Source organism: Pongo pygmaeus, chromosome 12 (assembly GCF_028885625.2).
Source record: "Pongo pygmaeus isolate AG05252 chromosome 12, NHGRI_mPonPyg2-v2.0_pri, whole genome shotgun sequence".
NCBI classification, from domain to species: domain Eukaryota; kingdom Metazoa; phylum Chordata; class Mammalia; order Primates; family Hominidae; genus Pongo; species Pongo pygmaeus.
The window spans coordinates 84,640,625-84,657,767 of record NC_072385.2 but is presented as its reverse complement, the minus strand read 5'-3'; the positions used below and the strand labels follow the sequence as shown (position 1 = coordinate 84,657,767).

The following is a 17,143-nucleotide window of genomic DNA, read 5'->3' as shown; positions in this document are numbered from 1 at the left end:
ATATACAGGATGAGAACAAAATTTAAGTTCCCTAGACCACGGGTCAGTAAACTTTTTTTTTTTTTTTTTTTTTTTTTTTTTTTTTTTACAGGGCTAGATAGTAAATACTTTTTTGCCCTTGCTGTGGTATTTGGTCTCTATCACAACTGCCCAATTGACATTGTAGCCCAAATGTAACCAAAGGTAACACATGAATGAATTAGCCTGACTGTGTTCCAATAAAACTTTATTCATAAAAACAGGTGTCAGGCTGGATTTGACCCATTGGCTGTAGTTCAGTGACACTGCCCTAGATCGTGGAGTTGTTTTCTCTCTGCTAATCTGGCTTTGAGAGATGAGAACTTCAATCCAGTCTCTTTTAAAATACACATATGTTTGTTGGCCCCATTAATGTCTAACGTAGGAACAGAAGGCCAAACACCACATATTCTCACTTATAAGTGGGAGCTGAACAATGAGAACACATGAACACAGGGAGGGGAACAACACACACTGGGGCCGGTCAGGGGGTAGGATTGAGGGAGGGAGAGCATTAGGAAAAATAGCTAATGCATGCTGGGCTTAATACCTAGGTGATGAGTTGATAGGTGCAGCAAACCACCATGACACACATTTACCTATGTAACAAACCTGCACATCCTGCACATGTACCCTGGAACTTAAAAATTAAGAAAAATAATAAAATAAACATAGATTTAGATCCGTTTCCACTCCACGCCATTACTTAGATGGAGGTTGTTGCAAGGCCATTGCCATTAATGATGTCTTGGCCTAGAGTACACAGAAAAGATTCCTCAGGTCTCAGCGTTTTTTTCTCCCAGAATCATTTGAGGGCAGAAGAGAATTAAGTCCACTAGGCAGAAGCTCAGAGGTTGTGAGGAGAGAGGGCAGCTTAATCAGTTAATATTTATAAAGTGTCTCACAGATGAAATGTGCTATTATTAGGCCTCCTGAGGAAGACTCTTATGCAGTTTTAATGCGGCAGCTGAGTGTCTCAAGAAATCTCACAGGCAGCATGCATTCAAACTGGCTGAGGTAGAAGTGCTGTCTGCTGGCCTAGGATTTAGCAGAAGAGTTCTAGAAAGGCTCTTGATCAGAGAAAGGCCTGGAGGGGAGGGAAAAAAGAAAGCCCATGGGGGAGGGGAAGTGTGACTATGAGCAGCAGCAGTCTGCTGGTGCATCTGTGACTGCTGCATCTGTGACCAGGGGGCTGGTGACATCTGTGGCTTGTTATCCTAGTGGTGGCAGGGCCATTTCTCAGAAGCCCCCATGAATGAGGAGACATTTTGTGAGAAGAGCTCCTCTTATTCCACAATAACATCTTTTATGATTTATTTGGTAAATTAAAGTCCTCACCATTTGCACAGTTGAATATAAATAAGGGTGGGGTATGTGTTTCTTTCTTTCTCTCTCTCTCTCTCTCTCTCTATATATATATATATATGTATATATATGAATGAACATCATGCTGGCTATTGGCCATTTATTATTTCACTCTTTATCCTGTAAGTACAGGGAGTTCTGAGAGGTACAGAATTGAGAAGGAGGGGGAAAGGGATGAAGAAGAAGGCCTTCATTTGAATGCAGTAGAGTGAAAGAACGGCACAGGTAGAGAATAAGGCATGCAGGCAAAGGCTAGCTAACAGGAAGGGCTCAAATGCAAATAGGGCCGTCTCCTCCAAAAGCTATTTCCAGGTTCACTAGCAGTTAGCAGTACATTTGGTCGCCACTTGTAGAGACATATGTCCTTGCCAAAATTCACATACTGAGAATTCCCTTATCTGGATTTGTTTTTCAAAAAGAACTAGAAATTATTAGAACAAACAAAGTAAAGAAACACTTCTAAATTAGTGATTTCAGAAAGTAGTCCATATTTGACAGTCTTAACTTCAAAGACAGTACCAGGTGTTAGGGTTGGGTAGGGGGATGCCTTTGGCCAGACGAGGGTTGGGGGCAGGTGAACAGGGTAGAAAAGTCCTTCACTGAGAAATTTAGACTTCTTATTCCAATCTAACCTAATTCTGTCTCTAGTTATTACTATTATAATTTATTGGGTGTTTACTGTTTATCAGCCACTTTACCTACATACTCTGTAATCCTTTTGACATGCTTGTGAGGTTGGTATTTTGGTCTCCACATTAATAAATGGTCCCACCTGTATGAGGGACCAACTGTGGCTGACAGAAGGGCTCACACACTTTCTTCTACCCTCCCTGCCTCCCGTGCCATATTGAGCACCCCTCTGGGCCTTGGATCCTTTGTTGTAAAATAAGGGGATACGATGAGATCATTTGTCAAGTCTTTTCCAGAACAGTGCAAGGAGACTTCATCCTCAAGCACAGAAGCTCTGTAGAAGACAATTTTCAGAGATGAGTCTTTCCTTTCCTCACCTTCTAGGACAGCGCTTCTCAAATGTTAACACACATGAGGATCACCTGGAGATCTTTTTAGAATGCAGATTCTCATTGGGAAGGTCTTGAGTGGGGCCTGAGGTCCTGCATTTCTAATAGCCCAGGTGCTGGTCATACTTTGTACTGCAAGGTTCTTTAGGGAAATAGTAATAATATGCTACCAGACTTTTTGACCCAATGTACATATTCATAGGTGGATATGCAGAGTGTGATAGAGGAGCTCCAGGAGAATGAAGTAGTTGGTTTAGAAAAATCTGCATTCCCTCTGAAAAGCCCTCCTTTACCAGCATTGAAGTTTTCCTATTGTCTAGCTTCTCACAAGATCTTTTTCATTTCTCACTTAAAGGAATCACTACCATGTTTTGTCATTGCTTTTTTTTGGTCATTGTCTAATTCATCTGTTTTTGTATCTCTAGCATCCAGTGATAAGCTGATATGTAGTTAGTGCTCAATAAATGATTACTGGATGAATGAATGGATCGAAGGGTAGACTAAGGAAAAGAAATCTTCAGGCCTATGAATATCATCTGCTAAATTGAAGGAGATGAAGTTTGTGGCATTCTTTCCCTACCTTTTCTGCAGGCAACATGTCTAAGTCCAGCAGGTGACAGCCCAGCCTAGCTTGTCTATGACTTAGGATTTTGTTCCAGGGAATTTTACTAATACAGAGTATGACATGCAAGTGACACACACAAATATTTGGTCTGCTGACCAGATAGTATCTGGATACCTTTAGCCGTGCCTCTCTGGGTCACAGCTCTCTCCCTAGGCCTTCTCTGGCTATCAGATGAGGTCCTTGAATTGACAAAACACCCATAGAAAATAAAACAGGAGAGAGGACTGGTGACTGTAGGGGTTCACTGAGTATCTGACTGGGGATTAGGGAAGGTGACTTTTAAGGCCCCTTGTGTACATGAGATTCCATGTTTGTATGAAGGATAGGGACATGTGCTTGCATGAGATACTGGGGGTTATCAAGGCATTCTCTCTGGTGTGGGTTTCAGAGCCATTATCAAATTCCTTTCCTTCAAATATACAAGTACATTTGATGGAGGGTTGGGGTAGGGTGTTTTCCAATATTGGGGACTTTAGGGAGCGAATGAGCATATAGAATTTGGTTTGCTCCAGCATGAAGTTTCAACCTCTTACAGAGTCATATTAATTTGTTCACCATTACAACTGATACTCATTTGACAAGTGCCGAACTGTTTTATTCCGAGTAGAGTTGTTACTGGCTTATTGGATACAAAGAACTGAAGAGCTGTGACCAGTAGTTAAGGGACTCACTAGGATTTCAATGACATGAATTGGAGAACAGGATGGAACATGTATACCTATGTAATAAACCTGCACATTCTGCACATCATGTATCCCAGAATTTAAAGTAAAATTACAAAAATAAAATAAGAGCCTGGTGCAGTGGCTTATGCCTGTAATCCCAGTACTTCGGGAGGCTGAGATGGGTGGATCACCTGAGGTCAGGAGTTTGAGACCAGCCTGACCAGCATGGTGAAACCCCACCTCTACTAAAAATACAAAATTAGCCATGCGTGGTGGTACATGCCTGTGATCCCAGCTACTCAGGAGGTTGAGGCAGGATAATCACTTGAACCTGGGAGGAGTTTGCAGTGAGCCTAGACTGTGCCTAAACTCCAGATTTTGGTGAGTAAATAATATATCCCTGAAATGAATAAAATAAACAATAAAAATAAAAGAATAAGAAATCAAAAACTCACAGAAACTTCTTTTTCACTTTCTTTCTGATAGAGGAGTTATAGTTCCCCTCCGGGTCTTTCTCATCTTTTCCCTCCTCCCCTATCTCTCTCTTCACAGAGCATTCATTTTTCTCCAATATATCCAAAATATTTCTCCCTAACTCAGTAAATTAAGAGATTCAATTGCATTAAAATATTCATAATAGTCACTGAATCAAATTTTTCTTTTGTTTTTAATCAGCTCAAACTAAATTCAGTTGACTGTTTTCCTTCCCTGAGTCCCTAGTGGTTGAGGATTTCCATAGACCCTCTATTACTGCCCCTTGCATATTGCATTGGGTTTGCATTCTGCTTTGTTTCCCTCACTAGGCTAAGAACTGCTGGAGGACAGTGACATTGCCCTTTATCTTAATATTCCTGCTCCCAGTCAAATGTTTGCTGAATGAATGAATTATCTTTGAAAGATTATAAAAGATTTTCCACCTTTGCTTTTGTACAATAAAACCGTGTTCCTGAAAACTTGGAGTAAACAGTGTATTTGCAAATCAAATTGTGTATTCGCACAGGAGGGAAGCTTCTTAGCAGAAAACTTGGAGTGAATCTTTAAGAGAGTGGAGAACTAACTCAACAAATGTTCAATGAATTTTGATTAAGAAGCTTCTGTGTTTCAGGCACTGGGATCAGTGCTGGGAATCTAAAGATGAATAAAATGGATCCTGGGTTTCATCAATCATCTCGAACTCAGCGAGACTAGTATTCTAGGCGTTCCTTAACTGGTGCTATCTGTATTTGATGGGGTACATTTTAGTTACTAGAAAAAATAAAACTTTTGGTATATTGCTTTTCAATATAACAAGATAGAGTATGTGCATATAGTAATTCATATTATATATTTAACATATGTTGTATACCTTGTGATATTGAAGTGTAATATGCATATAATATAATTATAATATGTGTAATACATATATATCATGTATAAGAAGGCAGGTGAAAATTCCCATGAAAATATGTTCCAGAAAAGTTCATAAAGCTCTCAAAATATACACCTCCACCCTCCTTTAGAATTCCTTTAACGTTAGATCCAGAGACTTTACAATAAAGTGGAGACCTGAGTTTGAGTCCCGCTTCCATTTTCTCCTAGGTCAATGACTGTGGGCCACAGTGAGAGTCTCTCTGAGCTTCAGTTCCTCATCTATAAGATGGGAATAACAACTACCTCAAAGGGTTGTCAAAGAGATTAAATAAGAAGGTATGTGTGAAAGTACAATGCTTGTTACATGGTAAACTCTAACATCAACATACCTGCTGATAGCCTGCCTTCCTCTCTTTGTGGAGTTTAGGACTAAATTCACCTGCACCTGGGAGATCTTGTGACAGTCAACCACTCTGCTGAGGGAAAACTCTACTGGCAAAGGTCCTAGAGAAATTCAGGTTGTTCCCTTAACCTCACCTATAGAATCATTTAAATACTTAAACCAGGCTATGTTATTATTCCGAACCCCAGCCCCTTTCTAAATCCTGTAGTGACATTGGCTATCTGGTCTGCTGGCCACATAAAGGAGATTAGGTAGAGCATGTATGTGCCTCAACATGGATTGTCTCCACCACTGAAATCATAACCTAAAAATCATGATTTTCCCTTTAGGAGAGGGTCAATTCAAGGTGGGACATGTCAGGGTGTGGTGAGGATGTTGCCAAAAGGCTCCTTTCGCCTCCTCAGATGACAGCCAGTGGTGCTATCCTTTCCTGACTTGCCTGAGACTGTCTTGTCTTCCCAGATCTGCTTCCTTCTCCTGGGCAAGATAAGTCTTCACTAGAGTCATCCTACAGATATCCCCAAAATGAGACGGAGATAAAAGTTCCTTCAGTGGCTCAGCCTAATTCAGAAATGTGAATTAAATGCACTTGGTTTCAAATACATCAACAACAAACTATTGTGTTCATTTTTAGGTTTACCTGAATTTAAACCTTAAGTAATCTAAAATTTGATATAATATATTTCCCTTGCTTCCCTCAGCAGATGAGGAAAGGGACTAAAAATCACAGTCATAATAGCTAGCGTTTATTAAGCACTTACGTGTCAGGCAGTTTTTCTGTGCTTCACATTTATTAAGTTGCTTAATCCTCACAACAAACTTGTGAGCTAAGTGCCATCCTTAGCCCCTTTTACAGAAGAGGATGGCACACAGAAGTTAAGTAATTTCCCCAATAGCATGCATAAGTCAAATTTCCAAGCAGCAACTCATATAATAAGCGCCTTTTAGTACATTTTCTGTGCAAGTATAAAGCATATAAGATGGTAAATAGTATTGCCCTTATCTTGCAAACATCGGCATGTTAGTCATACGCATGAAAAGTTGCGAGTGCAGAGTCAACAGAAGTGGAGGACAGTGTGGGTAGGATGCCCAGTGCCCAGCACAGCTGAGTAAACAGTGGGGCTTCAATACATTTTATTATTTTTCCCTGTACACCATATTTCCCCCAACACACTCTCTAAATGTCACCATTTCTTAACCCCTGTCTTGGTGTCCCTCAAGCTTTTCCTGTTGACCCCCTGAGGTCACCTCATTCCCTTAGTTAGGAGCTTTCTGCTGATGAATTATATATCATCAGAATGAGGTTCCCTCTGAGACCAGTATCCCTTGTCTGCAACAACCTGGGGGGTACATGTTTTGTGAACCCATCACAGACAATCAGTCTAGAGCAGCTTGATTCTTTTCCTCTCCCAACTCTCTTCCCCTCCCCAGTCATGACCCCAGCCAAAGGCTCTGTCTGACATCCCTACTGGCCCACTGGACTAACCTACATTTTTAATTCTGCGGCCATCTCTGACTTCTCTCCACCATTTTTGTCCAAACAGATCTTAAATTCTCCAATTACTCTCTTCTGTATTTCTTGCAAACCTCCCTTTATTTCCCACCATCATTGTCAGCTTTGCAATTTCCACCAGACCAATAGTTCTTAACAGTCATGTGGTGACTCAGGAGTGGTTTGATGTTGGTCATGGGTCATCTGTTTTCAAATGAATAAAGTGTACCAATTATTTACTTAATATTTGGGAGCGATTTAAGTTTATGTACATAATACGCAAGACTAAGAATGAAGGGATGAGTAGAGAAAATAGTGAAGTGGAAGCTGGTGGCCTATGAGTCTATCCCTACCTGGACACAGGGGTGCAGCTAGTCCTTGTGCTGGGGAGCCATGCATAGGATAATTATTTGGGAAAGCAAATGGAATTGAAAGAAGATGATAAAATGCGAAGGAAGGGCTGGGCGCAGTGGCTCACGCCTATAATCCCAGCACTTTGGGAGGACGAGGTGGGCCGATCACTTGACGTCAGGAGTTTCAGACCAACCTGGCCAACATGGCGAAACCCCATCTCTACTAAAAATACAAAAACTAGCCAGGTTTGGTGGCACACGCCTATAGTCTGAGCTGCTCGAGAGGCTGAGGCATGAGAATCACTTGAGCCCAGGAGGCAGAGGTTGCAGTGAGCTGAGATTGCGCCACTGCACTCCAGCCTGGATGACACAGAGAGACTCTTTCTCCAAAAAAAAAAAAAAAAAGTGAAGGAAGGACAAAGATTTTCTGGAGGTAGAGTCAGATTAGGGTTGGAAGATAGAAAAGGTAGTCAATTTCTTTCTTAAACAGGAATTTACTGAGTTCCTAGTGATGAAAGACAAGGAGTTTGGTAGGTAGTAAGGGAGTGGATATGCTGTGTAGAGGAGAAAGGAAAGGCATGTTGATCAGGTCATTTGGGTTTGATGTGACCTGACACCTTTGGCAGAGGCAAAAGAAAGTGAGGTGCGAGGTTGGAGTAGCCTTTGACACACAAGGGATAGGGATAGTAAAGTGGCCATAGGTTTGAGACACTTGTAAGTTTGAGTTGTGTAACTCAAGGCTGCAGGAATAATGATGACAATGATAATAATTAACCTTTATTAGATGTTTGCTGTGTAGCAGGCACAGTGCTAAATGCTCTGCATGGGTAATCTCACTAATGGCTTTGTCTCATCAGGGCCCTGCTGACTCATATTTGTCTTGGTTGACACACATGTGTGAGTGGCAGCATGAACCTGGAAGCCAGACAGGCCTAGATTCAAATTCTAGCTTTATCATTGCCCGGTCATGTGACCTTGGACAAGTCAATTAATATGCATGACATTTATTTTAATGGGAATAATTATACCCACCTGTTAGGGTTTTTGTGAGAATTATGGAGATAATATGTGGCATGGAATAGATTGCTAATTGTCCTCCAAAATCAATTTCCCTCCTCTTATTCCTGGGAGCATAGCTGGACTACATTTCTTGGCCAGTCTTACTGTTAGTTGTAGCATTGTGAGAAGAAAGCTCTTCCTGTGGAAGGTGAACAAAAGTGATGTGTGCTATTTCAGGCCTGGTCCTTCACCCACCATTGTGCTTCTCCATACACTGTCTCCTTTTTAGCTGTTGGTTGGAGGTGCCCAGAACAACCTTGAAAGCCACAGTTGAAGATGGCAAAGCTGCTTTTGCCCTGGGGTCTTAAATAAAATGCTGAGAAATACCAACCCAGACCACTCGATGAGAAAGAAAGAAACTTGTTCTGAAAGTCCCTGATATTTTGGAGTTTGTTGTCATCTGTCCTACTCTAATACCTAAGGTTAAGAGTCTAGTACCCTGGGTGGTTGCTAGTACTTGTTCAGCAAATGCTTCTCACATCAGGGCAGGGTAAGAGTTTTACAACTACCATCTGGTGAAAAGTGGGTACATACAGTAGGTGTTAAGTACATTTTTATTGATGGATTAATTAGTATTGCTTGGCCAATTTGAAGAAAAGAAATAACCAAAAAGTCTTCCTCAAAACGAAATCTATATTTGACCTAATTTAACCAGAGACTACTCTTCTTCAGTGACACAGTATTTACTACCTGTGATTGAGTTGCCTTCCCTCTTGTGAGCACACATGGTGGCTGCTGTTTATTGAATTATGGGCCCTTGGCTGTTTTATTCCCTTTTTCAACTGTTTCGTGAAAAAACAACAACAAAACTTGGCATGCTAGAAAGAACAACTGTTTAACAATGGGGACCACTAAATCCATTAGCACACACAGCCTGAGAGGGTGTTAAGGTTAAGAAATTTGAACCCCCAGCTCTCTAAGCTCTAGAAATGCAAAGCTGCATATGGAAAGGTCTCTTGAGTGGGCCAAAGGAAGCCCTTCATCACTTTGGCAAATCAGTGGAGCTTTCTGAGATCCATTTTCCTCTGTAAGATATGTGAAGGTCCTCTATCCCTCAGTACATTTTATACTCAATCCTTTGTAATTGGCTGGGCTGTTGAAGATCACATGAATAATGCATGTCATGCACTAGGATAAAAGCACATAGTGTTATGCAAAGGTCGTGCTGCTTACTATTATTTTTATTATTTCACTGGAGTCAGGAGGCCTAGGTTCTAGTCCTGACTCTGCCACTAATTAACCACTCTCCTTGAGTCAAATCAGTTACCTTCTCTGGGCCTTTGTTCCTCATCTATAAAACAACACTGTTGATCCAAATGATCTCCAGGGTCCCTGCTAGCCCTGGAATTCTGTGATTTTAATTATTTCTGGGATTCTGTTATTAAAAGGCAGCCAGCCTCATCCTTGGCAGTCCTCTATGACAGCCAGCTTTCATTTTTAAAAAGCTGGGGTGAGGTGGGGCTCCATGCCGCATCCTTCTTATGCTGCATCTTTGGGAGTGGCTCTGCGGTGGACCTATCAGGGAGTAGCAGCAGGGTAGCCAGCAAGGGCCATTTACCACTCGAAGCCCTGGACAAGTGTGAGAAAGGACCTCTGACCTGAGTCATTATTCTCTTGAAGACAGCATATGTTTTATTGTCAGCTTAAAGAGGGCTCCATTGATATCCCCTACAAGCCAGTAAGCCAGTGTTGATTTCCTCCTTGACATATGTCTTGAGCCTCTTTGCTAAAGAAATAGCAAGTAAGTGTGTGTGTGTGTGTGTCTGTGTGTGTTATTGGAGGCTGTCCTGTCCACTGCTGCCACCACAGAGCACCCCAAAACCTTCCTTAATAATTCTCTCTGGGTTCGATTGTGCCTTTTTGATACCATACCTGTAACAAATGGCTTCCCCAAATGGCTTTTCTCCTGCTTCCAGCCTCTGTTTTCACTCCGTAGTTTATAATTACTCTATTTTTTATGCCCCTCCATTTTATACCTCATTAACTCTTATCTTGGCATGAAAGAGCTTCCTTTATGAGCCACAGTGAAGGAGCAACAAGGAGCTCACATTTGGCTGCTTTTGTATTTGAGTCACATTGATTGTCTTATTTTCCCCCTTGGAAGCCTTGAATGTAGCACCCTTATGAGTGCCCTGAATGCAAAGCTGTTATCCATCCTGCCCTTTGCAACCATTCAGAAATTTAGGGGTCTGTATTCTCTGACTCTATATTTAACTGGTTTTATACCCATTTCTGAACAGTAGTTATCCCCCATTCTACCCCCAAATTATAGGCAAAAGCCCTACTCCTGCACCTCCTTTGTCTCCTATTGGTCCTGAGACTGTCCGTATTTTTACAGTGAAAGGACAGGCAAGGTCAGGAAAAGGGAATGGTTTTTAAATGCTTCCTATTTTATGAAACTACCAATGCCTAGAGAAAAATGCCATCATTCTAGGGAGGAATAAGAAGACTGGATTATTTTTTAACATGAGTCTTTCATGTTAGTGATTCAGCCAGTTAGGCCACCCAAGATGTTGGGGATCAACAACCTGGTTCAGTATATTTTCAGGCCTTTGCTGTACCTTTGGGACCCTTTGTTTAAATAAAAACTTAGAGAGTAGCAACACAAACAGTGGAACGACTCCTGTTGAGGATGGAGGGTACTGGCTCTGTGCGGAGGGGCAAGAGAAACCAGGTCTCATTCCTCATGTTAGCAGCTTCTGAAGGGGTTCTCTGTACCCCTATTGATGTGTATAATTTAATTGTGAAGTACGCATTTGTCCTTTACTAAAATAATTTCAGGTAATGGGGATCCTGTTAGAAAGACACCTTTTAGAAATTTTGTTTTGTTTTTCCAATGACCCTGAAATTAGAATTTTCACAGTAATCAGCAAAGGAAGAGATTTTATCAGCTATCTCCTAGATTTATTTTCCTACACATGCCCCCTTTTCCTTTTTTCAACACATAAAGTAACAAAGGCATAAGAAGCTATAATTACATGGCTAATTAATAATAGAACTGATCTAGGTTAAGATGTTCTTGATATATGATGATAGGAGTGCATTTTCATTAATCCACTCTAGTTCCAGGGGTCTTCTTGCTGGAGCTGTAGAACCAATGGGTTAAAGCTATTACTTCCAGGGAAGGGGGTATCTAGGTTATGAGCCAGGCAGCAGAGATAGCATTGTAGATCCATATAAGCACTTACTAGCTGGGTGAAGCTGGCAAAGTTATTTAGCCTGTCTGAGCCTCAGTTTTCTCATCTTTGAAATGCGGATAATGGTATTTACCTCTACAAAACTTTGTGAGAAATTCTTTATGAAATAGTTACATGTTAAATATATGAAGTCTAGTAAGTGGTAAAGGAATGATATTTATAATTATTGTTACTATTTTCTACTAGAGTCTAGTCTAGTGACTATAAATCCCTTAGGGTCAAGGACTTTGTTATATTCATAGTTTGTATCTGTGCACACAGCAGGTACTCCATAAATGTGTGTTGAATGAACAAATGACATCCTCAGGGCTTGAAGTCCTTTGCCTTATATTGAGTCACGTAAACATATACTTTACCCTCCCACCTGAGCAGTGGAGTGGGAAAGAAACCCCATTCCAATTTTAAGGCCCAACCTTTAAAGTTTTCTCCAAGGAAGCCTTCCCTAATCCTCCAGAATTAAGATATTTTCCCTTCTCTGAGCTTGTCTATCACATTGCTTTTGCCTTTATCAGAGTATTTTATCATAGTCAGGCTGTCACACCAGCTGCACTTCTGTTTGTAGGCCCTTGAGTGCTGGAGCTGTGGCAACTGTCACATTCTCCATAATACCAGGCCCCTCAAATCAAACTTGGCAGGCTCTCAATTTTATTTAGTTGGAGAAGCAGGAATTAACAATACTTTAGTATTTTTAGTTCCAAATCTCAAATTCTTTTGAAGGCCTCTTCTTCATACATATTCGAAAGAACATAGTTTCTGCCTTCAAGGAGCATCTAACTTAATAGAAATTGTACTCTCTTCGGAGTACATAGTGACAAGAGAGACTGACTTTCAATGTTTCCTGCTAATAGCTTAGAACATAGCAGGTGCCCAGTAAGTGATCACTGATGGGCAAAATAAATGAAAAGTGCAAAAGCTGTTATTTTGTTTGCTAGTGAAGAATAATAAGGCACAGAAAAGTTAGGTGATTTACCCAAGGCCACACAGCAAGTTAAAGATAGAAGGAGGAACAGGATCTGGGTCTGCCATCTCCTGTGCTGGTGTTCCTTCAAGCACGCAATGCAGCATCCTGGTGTTATGGATCCTATGCCCAGTTTTCAGCTGTGAATAGCCACCCCCTTCCTGCTTGTCCATGATACATTGTCTGTATTTATTTTTTCCTAAAAATATAAGTATTTGGAGAAAAAGAATACCTTCTGACCAAATATGACTTTGGTAGAAATTCTGGGACCAATTTATTACATCAAATCCTTATTTAGATTTCAGAATTCATTTGAATACATTAGTTTTACAATTTGCATATCTAATTATGTTTTCCTCTGTCACCAACCACAAGCAATTTTCTGCCTTTTTGGATCATTGTGTCTTTAAATGTAAGACAGAAGATACAGGAATTACCATAGCAACTTGCTTTCAAATTAGACTGCAGTTGCTGACAATCAATATGATTAGACAAGGTCAGTGACTGAGTAAGCCCAATAGTACTTAAAGAGAGCTAGAGATGTGCAGGGACAATGAGGAAATGTGAAAACTATTGGAAATCTCTCCCCAGAGTTGAGTGTGATTTTTTCATTGCTTACTGCTTGTGTAACCTAAAGATATGTCTTACAGTAGAAACAGTTTATAACCTGCCAAGAAGAACCTGAGAATGGATTCTAAAGGATGTTCAGTTATGGTTGGTTTTTCTTTCTTCTAGCACCCAAATGCTGTGCAAAAGTAAGGGGGAAAATCACCAGTTTGAACGTGAGAATAAGTAGTAGCTGAAACGAGAGTTGATGAAGAGGCCAACGCAGAAGGGCTGTTTTCAGCTCAGATAAGGAACGAGGGCATTTGAGAGGAAAACGGATGGTCTGCAACCAAGATGCCTGCACTGGGGGCTGTGTGCAAGCTGGGGCCTGGCATACAGCATCATGGGAAGCATGGCGAACCTTTCACCCTGCATCCCTGGGCCCCTTTGAGAGCCCTCCTCCCCCCTGTTTCCCTATACTAGTCTCTGCTGTAAGAAAAAAAAAATCATTTACCCCCAAGTGCCAGTGTCTGATGACTAAAGTCTGATTGGAGGGGAGGGGATTACATTTTAATAGGGAGCAAATCTTTAATAAGAGAATTGTCATGAATACAGGGCACAAAGGAGCAGGGACTGGAGGTATTTTTAGAGCTTTAAGTCCTTTCTAGAGCCCCTTATATCACATCCGTCATGTACTATGATTTTATAGCAGGCTGGATATAAATGGGCTTTAGGTCCTCAGCCACTGAAGGAAAAGATGAAGTGAGGTAATTGTTGTAGTGGCTGAATTGTAGACGCCTCTCAGGCACCGTGCAACACCACAGAAAGTAAACACAAAGCCAGCTATCAGGGAGCATTTGTGTTGAGGAAACAAGACCCAGAGTCTGGAGGGCTCAAATGTTTAATATCTATAGGAGAACTTACAGTGATTGACTTTCTGCCTGCCACTCCCTTCCTCTCCCCTTCCCCAGTTATTCTTAACCTGAGGACTGAGTAGGAGGAAGCCAGTTCTAACACAGGAGAGGATGAGAGCTAGAGGTCATGATAGCTGATGAGATGAGGCCTTGGATTTTCAGAGTATTGCCTGACCCCCCTTCCAAGGTCCCAAGAAGTTAAGAAAAGTCTGATCAGTAAAGCATGTGGTTAACTTCCCCAAATCTCCTCTATTAAGGAGTCACTGTGGCCCTGTGGATAGCTTTAGAGCAAAGTGGTGTATGCAGGTGTCAACAGCTGGCATCTAGTTTTAGTTTTCCACTTGCTTATTAGTAGTGTGGTCTGGAAAAGACCCTTTAGTTCTCCAAATCTCAAGTGTAAAGTGAGTAAAAAACTGTCTCTTATCTACTTCATATGGTCAACATAAAGATTAAATTATGTCTGTGAAAGCATTTGGTAAACTGTAAAGCATTTAACACATAAACACCTTTTTGGAATGATTAGAATGATTATTATCCCTGGTGTTATTACAGTTACTTTTCTCTGATGATACTGCAATTCCCTGCCCCATTCTGTATTCCCTTTTCTCCTTGCCATTATGCTTTTCTTCCAGACACCCATTTTTGAGATGAAACTCATAATCGACTTGATACATGGACTCCCAGAGCTATTAGTCTAGACCTAGCATTTCTCACCCCTGGAGAAATAGATGGAAGGGTTAGAAGGAGGGTGGCATTTAACACAGAAGATGGTGTTTGAAGGTGGAATTTGGGCATTAGGGATAAGCCAGCAAAGGTGTTTTATTTTAACATTCTCTTTTGTGGCAATAAGCCCTCCCAGTGCCCCTCATGCAATGCTGCAGATGGGGCTGCTTCCTCTACTTACACAGGTGGCTACCCAGTGTCACATTCGACGTGTTTCAATGTCTTTAAGCATCAAGCCTGGTCTTCATAGGCCTTATACTTTATATAAAGCATTGCTCTTTTAGAACTTGGGATGACTGTGTTAAACCATGTTCTTTATTGCTGCTGAAGGCAAATCACTGATAATTATAGGAGAGGGACGGGGACAGAAATGTTAACAATGTCCTAAAGAGGTCCTTGTATGCAACTTGATCCCATGGGCATGGTTTTCTTACGTGCTTTATTTGATTTCACATTGCCTTTCATTTTTGAAGGGTCTTTGCCAGTGACAGAAGAGACCAAGGACAATTGGCATTTTAGGTATGTATTAACATCATGCCCATCCAAGGGGCAAAGCCATGAAGTGTAATTCCTCAGTGGTATCCTCTTCTCTGTGTCCCACCAGGGAAATGTTTTGGATCCAGAGGCCTTTGTGGCTATGCCTATCTTGGCTGTAACCACCCCTCCACTCCACTCCAGCTTCCCTAAGTGGCATTTAAGGCTCTTGATCCACCTTGACTCCTAATCCTCTATCAAAACATCAGCCTGTGAGATCATCATATTATAGAATTACAGAACTACAGAATAATGCTTAGTGAGAGAAGGGACCTAAGAGATTATTTATTTTGACTCTCTCAGGAATCTAAGGCCTCAAGAAGGTGACTGGTCAAAACCACTCATGGGTGCTGGGGTTTATATGTTACTATTGACAGGCAACAGCTTTGCATTTAATAAAGGACTACAGTCTTTAAAGCATGAGGAAGATGAAAATTTCAAGCACTCTGCCAAGCCAGTAGGAGGAGAGCTGTAGATAGGTATTTCTTAGATCATAAGATGTAGAACTTAGTAACTTTCATTTGAGGTCAAGATCATTAGCAAGTTTAAGCACATAGATTTCATTTGAAAAGTTCAGCAACACTTCTCTTACTCCCTCTTTCTTTCTTCTCAAACCCATGATCAATACATGGATAGGTAGATACAGATACTGTATCTGTTAGATTCTAACAAAAAGAAAGGTAGATATATGTACCATATATTTTAGATTATCTATTATGATGGATATTAATCAACATCTGTAGCCATGATTATTTATACTTCAGGGACACTCCCATTGGAAACATGTATCCAAATTGTGATGAGAGGTACAGTGGCTGATTTTGTTCTCAAGGAAATTATTTTTCTTCCTCTTTTGGGGTCTGAAATTTATTACCACCAAAAAAAGGTTAGACTTGTTATCTTTGATCTCTGTTTCATCATCTCCAGTCACCCTTTTTTATGTTCATTTATTGTATTTACTCTCCACTTAAACATTGTTATATATAAATACCTATATCCTTATTTATATGGATATATTTTATGTATAAATTAAAAAATCATGTTATATATTGTTATATCTTACCTATCTCTCTATATTTGCATCTGTATATCTATATCTGTATATAAATACATAGGGCACAGTCAGGGCTGCAGCTTTGGACAAATTGGCCTTTGGTGTGTGTTCTCAGCATCTTGTTTCTATAACGTCTTCCCTCTTTCTAGCATTTCTTCTTTGTCTAGATGCTCAGTATCATCAGGCAGCTCCAGTTTGTCAAGGTAGAACATAATCTAAACTACGTCTTTTACTAATTTATTGGTTACCTCTCTCTGGCATTTTTGTATCTTTAAAGGAGAGGGTGATAAACTATCACAAAGTCTAAAACAGTGATGTTGCAAGTTCTGGCTGACATGGAAGTCTGAGACAAAAGCCTCTCCAGATCCAGACACAGAAAAGCTGAATAAAATACGTCAAACATTTAAAAGTTTTTAGAAAATTTAGAAATTAGGAAAGTAACTCCATCTTCAACGTGATCAGAATGGAGAGCATGCATTGAAGCGAAAAACCAAGGAAAAATTTTAATTAGCATAATGTCTGGGTCTTGGAGCTTCAAAACCCACTTGGGAAGATGAGCCCAAGTTCCAGAGTTCTTTGAGAAGAATTAGAGATGAACTACTTGCATAAAGCCTGGAGTAAGGAAAAGCTTCCCGTTAGAGAAACTGGGGACTCTAAACCAGGGAAAACATCAAAGCAGTATCCTGAGGCCCTTGGTGGAAATAGTCACCTGCAAATATTTATAACATCAGGCCAGTGACACATGATTATGTTGGGTGAGAATTCACAGCATCCACTAGGTACAGTGACCTCAAGAAACTAATTTAAATGTTATAACAGAACTGGAGAAAATTAAAATGCTTGATAGCAGCAAATGTCAGGATATTTT

General features: G+C 40.6%; 1 protein-coding gene across 1 annotated transcript in view; it reads right to left on the bottom strand.

Annotated features, from left to right (window-relative positions):
* Nucleotides 1–17,143, bottom strand: part of FSHR (follicle stimulating hormone receptor) — a 202,359-nt gene that overhangs the window by 65,010 nt on the left and 120,206 nt on the right. The window lies entirely within an intron of this gene.